The sequence below is a fragment of the Heterodontus francisci genome, chromosome 26 (genome assembly GCF_036365525.1).
Source record: "Heterodontus francisci isolate sHetFra1 chromosome 26, sHetFra1.hap1, whole genome shotgun sequence".
Taxonomy (NCBI): Eukaryota; Metazoa; Chordata; class Chondrichthyes; order Heterodontiformes; family Heterodontidae; genus Heterodontus; species Heterodontus francisci.
In genome coordinates this window covers 72,333,634-72,348,683 of record NC_090396.1, presented here as the reverse complement: position 1 = coordinate 72,348,683, position 15,050 = coordinate 72,333,634, and positions in this window count along the sequence as shown.

The following is a 15,050-nucleotide window of genomic DNA, read 5'->3' as shown; positions in this document are numbered from 1 at the left end:
ACTGTATATATTATATAATAACACACCACGAGTTACTGGGTTTAACACTGTATATATTATATAATAACACACCATGCATTATTGGGTATAACACTGCATATATTATATAATAACACACCATGCATGACTGGGTATAACACTGCATATATTATATAATAACACACCATGCATGACTGGGTATAACACTGCATATATTATATAATAACACACCATGCATGACTGGGTATAACACTGTATATATTATATAATAACACACCATGCATGACTGGGTATAACACTGTATATATTATATAATAACACACCATGCATGACTGGGTATAACACTGCATATATTATATAATAACACACCATGCATGACTGGGTATAACACTGTATATATTATATAATAACACACCATGCATGACTGGGTATAACATTGCATATATTATATAATAACACACCATGCATGACTGGGTATAACACTGTATATATTATATAATAACACACCATGCATGACTGGGTATAACACTGTATATATTATATAATAACACACCATGCATTATTGGGTATAACACTGTATATATTATATAATAACACACCATGCATGACTGGGTATAACACTGCATATATTATATAATAACACACCATGCATGACTGGGTATAAAACTGTATATATTATATAATAACACACCATGCATGACTGGGTATAACACTGCATATATTATATAATAACACACCATGCATGACTGGGTATAAAACTGTATATATTATATAATAACACACCACGAGTTACTGGGTTTAACACTGTATATATTATATAATAACTCACCATGCATTATTGGGTATAACACTGTATATATTATATAATAACTCACCATGCTTTACTGGGTATAAAACAGTATATATTATATAATAACACACCACGAGTTACTGGGTTTAACACTGTATATATTATATAATAACACACCATGCATGACTGGGTATAACACTGCATATATTATATAATAACACACCATGCATGACTGGGTATAACACTGTATATATTATATAATAACACACCATGCATGACTGGGTATAACACTGCATATATTATATAATAACACACCATGCATGACTGGGTATAACACTGTATATATTATATAATAACACACCATGCATGACTGGGTATAACACTGTATATATTATATAATAACACACCATGCATTATTGGGTATAACACTGTATATATTATATAATAACACACCATGCATGACTGGGTATAACACTGCATATATTATATAATAACACACCATGCATGACTGGGTATAAAACTGTATATATTATATAATAACACACCATGCATGACTGGGTATAACACTGCATATATTATATAATAACACACCATGCATGACTGGGTATAAAACTGTATATATTATATAATAACACACCACGAGTTACTGGGTTTAACACTGTATATATTATATAATAACTCACCATGCATTATTGGGTATAACACTGTATATATTATATAATAACTCACCATGCATTACTGGGTATAAAACAGTATATATTATATAATAACACACCACGAGTTACTGGGTTTAACACTGTATATATTATATAATAACACACCATGCATGACTGGGTATAACACTGCATATATTATATAATAACACACCATGCATGACTGGGTATAACACTGTATATATTATATAATAACACACCATGCATGACTGGGTATAACACTGTATATATTATATAATAACACACCATGCATGACTGGGTATAACACTGTATATATTATATAATAACACACCATGCATGACTGGGTATAACACTGCATATATTATATAATAACACACCATGCATGACTGGGTATAACACTGTATATATTATATAATAACACACCATGCATGACTGGGTATAACACTGTATATATTATATAATAACACACCATGCATGACTGGGTATAACACTGCATATATTATATAATAACACACCATGCATGACTGGGTATAACACTGTATATATTATATAATAACACACCATGCATGACTGGGTATAACACTGCATATATTATATAATAACACACCATGCATGACTGGGTATAACACTGTATATATTATATAATAACACACCATGCATGACTGGGTATAACACTGTATATATTATATAATAACACACCATGCATTATTGGATATAACACTGCATATATTATATAATAACACACCATGCATTATTGGGTATAACACTGTATATATTATATAATAACACACCATGCATGACTGGGTATAACACTGCATATATTATATAATAACACACCATGCATGACTGGGTATAAAACTGTATATATTATATAATAACACACCACGAGTTACTGGGTTTAACACTGTATATATTATATAATAACTCACCATGCATTATTGGGTATAACACTGTATATATTATATAATAACTCACCATGCATTACTGGGTATAAAACAGTATATATTATATAATAACACACCACGAGTTACTGGGTTTAACACTGTATATATTATATAATAACACACCATGCATGACTGGGTATAACACTGCATATATTATATAATAACACACCATGCATGACTGGGTATAAAACTGTATATATTATATAATAACACACCACGAGTTACTGGGTTTAACACTGTATATATTATATAATAACTCACCATGCATTATTGGGTATAACACTGTATATATTATATAATAACTCACCATGCATTACTGGGTATAAAACAGTATATATTATATAATAACACACCACGAGTTACTGGGTTTAACACTGTATATATTATATAATAACTCACCGTGCATCATTGGGTATAACACTGTATATATTATATAATAACACACCATGCATTATTGGGTATAACACTGTATATATTATATAATAACTCACCATGCATTATTGGGTATAACACTGTATATATTATATAATAACACACCATGCATTATTGGGTATAACACTGTATATATTATATAATAACTCACCATGCATGACTGGGTATAACACTGCATATATTATATAATAACACACCATGCATTATTGGGTATAACACTGTATATATTATATAATAACTCACCATGCATGACTGGGTATAACACTGCATATATTATATAATAACACACCATGCATTACTGGGTATAAAACTGTATATATTATATAATAACACAACATGCATGACTGGGTATAACACTGCATATATTATATAATAACTCACCATGCATTACTGGGTATAACACTGTATATATTATATAATAACTCACCATGCATTACTGGGTATAAAACTGTATATATTATATAATAACACAACATGCATGACTGGGTATAACACTGCATATATTATATAATAACTCACCATGCATTACTGGGTATAAAACTGTATATATTATATAATAACACACCACGGGTTACTGGGTTTAATACTGTATATATTATATAATAACTCACCGTGCATCATTGGGTATAACACTGTATATATTATATAATAACACACCATGCATTATTGTGTATAAAACTGCATATATTATATAATAACACACCACGAGTTACTGGGTTTAACACTGTATATATTATATAATAACTCACCATGCATTATTGGGTATAACATTGCATATATTATATAATAACTCACCATGCATTACTGGGTATAAAACTGTATATATTATATAATAACACACCACGAGTTACTGGGTTTAACACTGTATATATTATATAATAACTCACCGTGCATCATTGGGTATAACACTGTATATATTATATAATAACACACCATGCATTATTGGGTATAACACTGTATATAGTATATAATAACTCACCTTGCATTATTGGGTATAACACTGTATATATTATATAATAACACACCATGCATTATTGGGTATAACACTGTATATACTATATAATAACTCACCATGCATGACTGGGTATAACACTGCATATATTATATAATAACACACCATGCATTATTGGGTATAACACTGTATATATTATATAATAACTCACCATGCATGACTGGGGATAACACTGCATATATTATATAATAACTCACCATGCATTACTGGGTATAAAACTGTATATATTATATAATAACACAACATGCATGACTGGGTATAACACTGCATATATTATATAATAACTCACCATGCATTACTGGGTATAACACTGTATATATTATATAATAACTCACCATGCATTACTGGGTATAAAACTGTATATATTATATAATAACACAACATGCATGACTGGGTATAACACTGCATATATTATATAATAACTCACCATGCATTACTGGGTATAAAACTGTATATATTATATAATAACACACCACGAGTTACTGGGTTTAACACTGTATATATTATATAATAACTCACCGTGCATCATTGGGTATAACACTGTATATATTATATAATAACACACCATGCATTATTGGGTATAACACTGTATATATTATATAATAACACACCATGCATTATTGGGTATAACACTGTATATATTATATAATAACTCACCATGCATTATTGGGTATAACACTGTATATATTATATAATAACTCACCATGCATTATTGGGTATAACACTGTATATATTATATAATAACTCACCATGCATGACTGGGTATAACACTGCATATATTATATAATAACACACCATGCATTATTGGGTATAACACTGTATATATTATATAATAACTCACCATGCATGACTGGGTATAACACTGCATATATTATATAATAACTCACCATGCATTACTGGGTATAAAACTGTATATATTATATAATAACACAACATGCATGACTGGGTATAACACTGCATATATTATATAATAACTCACCATGCATTACTGGGTATAACACTTTATAGATTATATAATAAATCACCATGCATTACTGCGTATAACACTGTATATATTATATAATAACTCACCATGCATTACTGGGTATAAAACTGCATATATTATATAATAACACACCACGGGTTACTGGGTTTAACACTGTATATATTATATAATAACACACCATGCATTATTGGGTATAACACTGTATATATTATATAATAACTCACAGTGCATTACTGGGTCTAACACTGTATATATTATATAATAACTCACCGTGCATTATTGGGTATAACACTGTATATATTATATAATAACTCACCATGCATTACTGGGTATAACACTGTATATATTATATAATAACTCACCGTGCATCATTGGGTATAACACTGTATATATTATATAATAACTCACCGTGCATCATTGGGTATAACACTGTATATATTATATAATAACACACCGTGCATCATTGGATATAACACTGTATATATTATATAATAACACACCATGCATTATTGGATATAACACTGCATATATTATTTAATAACACACCATGCATTATTGGGTATAACACTGTATATATTATATAATAACTCACCATGCACAACTGGGTATAACACTGTATATATTATATAATAACACACCATGCATTACTGGGTATAACACTGTATATATTATATAATAACACACCATGCATTATTGGGTATAACACTGTATATATTATATAATAACTCACCATGCATTACTGGGTATAACACTGTATATATTATATAATAACACACCATGCATTATTGGGGATAACACTGTATATATTATATAATAACTCACCATGCATTACTGGGTATAACACTGTATATATTATATAATAACACACCATGCATTACTGGGTATAACACTGTATATATTATATAATAACTCACCATACATTACTGGGTATAACACTGTATATATTATATAATAACACACCATGCATTATTGGGTATAACACTGTATATATTATATAATAACACACCATGCATTATTGGGTATAACACTGTATATATTCTATAATAACACACCATGCATTATTGGGTATAACACTGTATATATTATATAATAACACACCATGCATTATTGGGTATAACACTGTATATATTATATAATAACTCACCGTGCATTACTGGGTATAACACTGTATATATTATATAATAACACACCGTGCATTATTGGGTATAACACTGTATATATTATATAATAACACACCATGCATTATTGGGTATAACACTGTATATATTATATAATAACTCACCGTGCATTATTGGGTATAACACTGTATATATTATATAATAACTCACCGTGCATTATTGGGTATAACACTGTATTTATTATATAATAACATACCATGCATTATTGGGTATAACACTGTATATATTATATAATAACTCACCATGCATTATTGGGTATAACACTGTATATATTATATAATAACTCACCATGCACAACTGGGTATAACACTGTATATATTATATAATAACACACCATGCATTATTGGGGATAACACTGTATATATTATATAATAACTCACCATGCATTACTGGGTATAACACTGTATATATTATATAATAACACACCATGCATTACTGGGTATAACACTGTATATATTATATAATAACTCACCATACATTACTGGGTATAACACTGTATATATTATATAATAACACACCATGCATTATTGGGTATAACACTGTATATATTATATAATAACACACCATGCATTATTGGGTATAACACTGTATATATTATATAATAACTCACCATGCACAACTGGGTATAACACTGTATATATTATATAATAACACACCATGCATTACTGGGTATAACACTGTATATATTATATAATAACACACCATGCATTATTGGGTATAACACTGTATATATTATATAATAACTCACCATGCATTACTGGGTATAACACTGTATATATTATATAATAACACACCATGCATTATTGGGGATAACACTGTATATATTATATAATAACTCACCATGCATTACTGGGTATAACACTGTATATATTATATAATAACACACCATGCATTACTGGGTATAACACTGTATATATTATATAATAACTCACCATACATTACTGGGTATAACACTGTATATATTATATAATAACACACCATGCATTATTGGGTATAACACTGTATATATTATATAATAACACACCATGCATTATTGGGTATAACACTGTATATATTCTATAATAACACACCATGCATTATTGGGTATAACACTGTATATATTATATAATAACACACCATGCATTATTGGGTATAACACTGTATATATTATATAATAACTCACCGTGCATTACTGGGTATAACACTGTATATATTATATAATAACACACCGTGCATTATTGGGTATAACACTGTATATATTATATAATAACACACCATGCATTATTGGGTATAACACTGTATATATTATATAATAACTCACCGTGCATTATTGGGTATAACACTGTATATATTATATAATAACTCACCGTGCATTATTGGGTATAACACTGTATTTATTATATAATAACATACCATGCATTATTGGGTATAACACTGTATATATTATATAATAACTCACCATGCATTATTGGGTATAACACTGTATATATTATATAATAACACACCATGCATTATTGGGTATAACACTGTATATATTATATAATAACTCACCATGCATGACTGGGTATAACACTGCATATATTATATAATAACACACCATGCATTATTGGGTATAACACTGTATATATTATATAATAACTCACCGTGCATTATTGGGTATAACACTGTATTTATTATATAATAACATACCATGCATTATTGGGTATAACACTGTATATATTATATAATAACTCACCATGCATTATTGGGTATAACACTGTATATATTATATAATAACACACCATGCATTATTGGGTATAACACTGTATATATTATATAATAACTCACCATGCATGACTGGGTATAACACTGCATATATTATATAATAACACACCATGCATTATTGGGTATAACACTGTATATATTATACAATAACTCACCATGCATTACTGGGTATAACACTGTATATATTATATAATAACACACCATGCATTATTGGGTATAACACTGTATATATTATATAATAACTCACCATGCATTACTGGGTATAACACTGTATATATTATATAATAACACACCATGCATTACTGGGTATAACACTGTATATATTATATAATAACTCACCATACATTACTGGGTATAACACTGTATATATTATATAATAACACACCATGCATTATTGGGTATAACACTGTATATATTATATAATAACACACCATGCATCATTGGGTATAACACTGTATATATTATATAATAACACACCATGCATTATTGGGTGTAACACTGTATATATTATATAATAACACACCATGCATTATTGGGTATAACACTGTATATATTATATAATAACACACCATGCATGACTGGGTATAACACTGTATATATTATATAATAACACACCATGCATTATTGGATATAACACTGCATATATTATATAATAACACACCATGCATTATTGGGTATAACACTGTATATATTATATAATAACACACCATGCATGACTGGGTATAACACTGCATATATTATATAATAACACACCATGCATGACTGGGTATAAAACTGTATATATTATATAATAACACACCACGAGTTACTGGGTTTAACACTGTATATATTATATAATAACTCACCATGCATTATTGGGTATAACACTGTATATATTATATAATAACTCACCATGCATTACTGGGTATAAAACAGTATATATTATATAATAACACACCACGAGTTACTGGGTTTAACACTGTATATATTATATAATAACACACCATGCATGACTGGGTATAACACTGCATATATTATATAATAACACACCATGCATGACTGGGTATAAAACTGTATATATTATATAATAACACACCACGAGTTACTGGGTTTAACACTGTATATATTATATAATAACTCACCATGCATTATTGGGTATAACACTGTATATATTATATAATAACTCACCATGCATTACTGGGTATAAAACAGTATATATTATATAATAACACACCACGAGTTACTGGGTTTAACACTGTATATATTATATAATAACTCACCGTGCATCATTGGGTATAACACTGTATATATTATATAATAACACACCATGCATTATTGGGTATAACACTGTATATATTATATAATAACTCACCATGCATTATTGGGTATAACACTGTATATATTATATAATAACACACCATGCATTATTGGGTATAACACTGTATATATTATATAATAACTCACCATGCATGACTGGGTATAACACTGCATATATTATATAATAACACACCATGCATTATTGGGTATAACACTGTATATATTATATAATAACTCACCATGCATGACTGGGTATAACACTGCATATATTATATAATAACACACCATGCATTACTGGGTATAAAACTGTATATATTATATAATAACACAACATGCATGACTGGGTATAACACTGCATATATTATATAATAACTCACCATGCATTACTGGGTATAACACTGTATATATTATATAATAACTCACCATGCATTACTGGGTATAAAACTGTATATATTATATAATAACACAACATGCATGACTGGGTATAACACTGCATATATTATATAATAACTCACCATGCATTACTGGGTATAAAACTGTATATATTATATAATAACACACCACGGGTTACTGGGTTTAATACTGTATATATTATATAATAACTCACCGTGCATCATTGGGTATAACACTGTATATATTATATAATAACACACCATGCATTATTGTGTATAAACTGCATATATTATATAATAACACACCACGAGTTACTGGGTTTAACACTGTATATATTATATAATAACTCACCATGCATTATTGGGTATAACATTGCATATATTATATAATAACTCACCATGCATTACTGGGTATAAAACTGTATATATTATATAATAACACACCACGAGTTACTGGGTTTAACACTGTATATATTATATAATAACTCACCGTGCATCATTGGGTATAACACTGTATATATTATATAATAACACACCATGCATTATTGGGTATAACACTGTATATAGTATATAATAACTCACCTTGCATTATTGGGTATAACACTGTATATATTATATAATAACACACCATGCATTATTGGGTATAACACTGTATATACTATATAATAACTCACCATGCATGACTGGGTATAACACTGCATATATTATATAATAACACACCATGCATTATTGGGTATAACACTGTATATATTATATAATAACTCACCATGCATGACTGGGGATAACACTGCATATATTATATAATAACTCACCATGCATTACTGGGTATAAAACTGTATATATTATATAATAACACAACATGCATGACTGGGTATAACACTGCATATATTATATAATAACTCACCATGCATTACTGGGTATAACACTGTATATATTATATAATAACTCACCATGCATTACTGGGTATAAAACTGTATATATTATATAATAACACAACATGCATGACTGGGTATAACACTGCATATATTATATAATAACTCACCATGCATTACTGGGTATAAAACTGTATATATTATATAATAACACACCACGAGTTACTGGGTTTAACACTGTATATATTATATAATAACTCACCGTGCATCATTGGGTATAACACTGTATATATTATATAATAACACACCATGCATTATTGGGTATAACACTGTATATATTATATAATAACACACCATGCATTATTGGGTATAACACTGTATATATTATATAATAACTCACCATGCATTATTGGGTATAACACTGTATATATTATATAATAACTCACCATGCATTATTGGGTATAACACTGTATATATTATATAATAACTCACCATGCATGACTGGGTATAACACTGCATATATTATATAATAACACACCATGCATTATTGGGTATAACACTGTATATATTATATAATAACTCACCATGCATGACTGGGTATAACACTGCATATATTATATAATAACTCACCATGCATTACTGGGTATAAAACTGTATATATTATATAATAACACAACATGCATGACTGGGTATAACACTGCATATATTATATAATAACTCACCATGCATTACTGGGTATAACACTTTATAGATTATATAATAAATCACCATGCATTACTGCGTATAACACTGTATATATTATATAATAACTCACCATGCATTACTGGGTATAAAACTGCATATATTATATAATAACACACCACGGGTTACTGGGTTTAACACTGTATATATTATATAATAACACACCATGCATTATTGGGTATAACACTGTATATATTATATAATAACTCACAGTGCATTACTGGGTATAACACTGTATATATTATATAATAACTCACCGTGCATTATTGGGTATAACACTGTATATATTATATAATAACTCACCATGCATTACTGGGTATAACACTGTATATATTATATAATAACTCACCGTGCATCATTGGGTATAACACTGTATATATTATATAATAACTCACCGTGCATCATTGGGTATAACACTGTATATATTATATAATAACACACCGTGCATCATTGGATATAACACTGTATATATTATATAATAACACACCATGCATTATTGGATATAACACTGCATATATTATTTAATAACACACCATGCATTATTGGGTATAACACTGTATATATTATATAATAACTCACCATGCACAACTGGGTATAACACTGTATATATTATATAATAACACACCATGCATTACTGGGTATAACACTGTATATATTATATAATAACACACCATGCATTATTGGGTATAACACTGTATATATTATATAATAACTCACCATGCATTACTGGGTATAACACTGTATATATTATATAATAACACACCATGCATTATTGGGGATAACACTGTATATATTATATAATAACTCACCATGCATTACTGGGTATAACACTGTATATATTATATAATAACACACCATGCATTACTGGGTATAACACTGTATATATTATATAATAACTCACCATACATTACTGGGTATAACACTGTATATATTATATAATAACACACCATGCATTATTGGGTATAACACTGTATATATTATATAATAACACACCATGCATTATTGGGTATAACACTGTATATATTCTATAATAACACACCATGCATTATTGGGTATAACACTGTATATATTATATAATAACACACCATGCATTATTGGGTATAACACTGTATATATTATATAATAACTCACCGTGCATTACTGGGTATAACACTGTATATATTATATAATAACACACCGTGCATTATTGGGTATAACACTGTATATATTATATAATAACACACCATGCATTATTGGGTATAACACTGTATATATTATATAATAACTCACCGTGCATTATTGGGTATAACACTGTATATATTATATAATAACTCACCGTGCATTATTGGGTATAACACTGTATTTATTATATAATAACATACCATGCATTATTGGGTATAACACTGTATATATTATATAATAACTCACCATGCATTATTGGGTATAACACTGTATATATTATATAATAACTCACCATGCACAACTGGGTATAACACTGTATATATTATATAATAACACACCATGCATTATTGGGGATAACACTGTATATATTATATAATAACTCACCATGCATTACTGGGTATAACACTGTATATATTATATAATAACACACCATGCATTACTGGGTATAACACTGTATATATTATATAATAACTCACCATACATTACTGGGTATAACACTGTATATATTATATAATAACACACCATGCATTATTGGGTATAACACTGTATATATTATATAATAACACACCTTGCATTATTGGGTATAACACTGTATATATTATATAATAACTCACCATGCACAACTGGGTATAACACTGTATATATTATATAATAACACACCATGCATTACTGGGTATAACACTGTATATATTATATAATAACACACCATGCATTATTGGGTATAACACTGTATATATTATATAATAACTCACCATGCATTACTGGGTATAACACTGTATATATTATATAATAACACACCATGCATTATTGGGGATAACACTGTATATATTATATAATAACTCACCATGCATTACTGGGTATAACACTGTATATATTATATAATAACACACCATGCATTACTGGGTATAACACTGTATATATTATATAATAACTCACCATACATTACTGGGTATAACACTGTATATATTATATAATAACACACCATGCATTATTGGGTATAACACTGTATATATTATATAATAACACACCATGCATTATTGGGTATAACACTGTATATATTCTATAATAACACACCATGCATTATTGGGTATAACACTGTATATATTATATAATAACACACCATGCATTATTGGGTATAACACTGTATATATTATATAATAACTCACCGTGCATTACTGGGTATAACACTGTATATATTATATAATAACACACCGTGCATTATTGGGTATAACACTGTATATATTATATAATAACACACCATGCATTATTGGGTATAACACTGTATATATTATATAATAACTCACCGTGCATTATTGGGTATAACACTGTATATATTATATAATAACTCACCGTGCATTATTGGGTATAACACTGTATTTATTATATAATAACATACCATGCATTATTGGGTATAACACTGTATATATTATATAATAACTCACCATGCATTATTGGGTATAACACTGTATATATTATATAATAACACACCATGCATTATTGGGTATAACACTGTATATATTATATAATAACTCACCATGCATGACTGGGTATAACACTGCATATATTATATAATAACACACCATGCATTATTGGGTATAACACTGTATATATTATATAATAACTCACCGTGCATTATTGGGTATAACACTGTATTTATTATATAATAACATACCATGCATTATTGGGTATAACACTGTATATATTATATAATAACTCACCATGCATTATTGGGTATAACACTGTATATATTATATAATAACACACCATGCATTATTGGGTATAACACTGTATATATTATATAATAACTCACCATGCATGACTGGGTATAACACTGCATATATTATATAATAACACACCATGCATTATTGGGTATAACACTGTATATATTATACAATAACTCACCATGCATTACTGGGTATAACACTGTATATATTATATAATAACACACCATGCATTATTGGGTATAACACTGTATATATTATATAATAACTCACCATGCATTACTGGGTATAACACTGTATATATTATATAATAACACACCATGCATTACTGGGTATAACACTGTATATATTATATAATAACTCACCATACATTACTGGGTATAACACTGTATATATTATATAATAACACACCATGCATTATTGGGTATAACACTGTATATATTATATAATAACACACCATGCATCATTGGGTATAACACTGTATATATTATATAATAACACACCATGCATTATTGGGTATAACACTGTATATATTATATAATAACACACCATGCATTATTGGGTATAACACTGTATATATTATATAATAACTCACCGTGCATTACTGGGTATAACACTGTATATATTATATAATAACACACCGTGCATTATTGGGTATAACACTGTATATATTATATAATAACACACCATGCATTATTGGGTATAACACTGTATATATTATATAATAACTCACCGTGCATTATTGGGTATAACACTGTATATATTATATAATAACTCACCGTGCATTATTGGGTATAACACTGTATTTATTATATAATAACATACCATGCATTATTGGGTATAACACTGTATATATTATATAATAACTCACCATGCATTATTGGGTATAACACTGTATATATTATATAATAACACACCATGCATTATTGGGTATAACACTGTATATATTATATAATAACTCACCATGCATGACTGGGTATAACACTGCACATATTATATAATAACACACCATGCATTATTGGGTATAACACTGTATATATTATATAATAACTCACCATGCATGACTGGGTATAACACTGCATATATTATATAATAACTCACCATGCATTACTGGGTATAAAACTGTATAT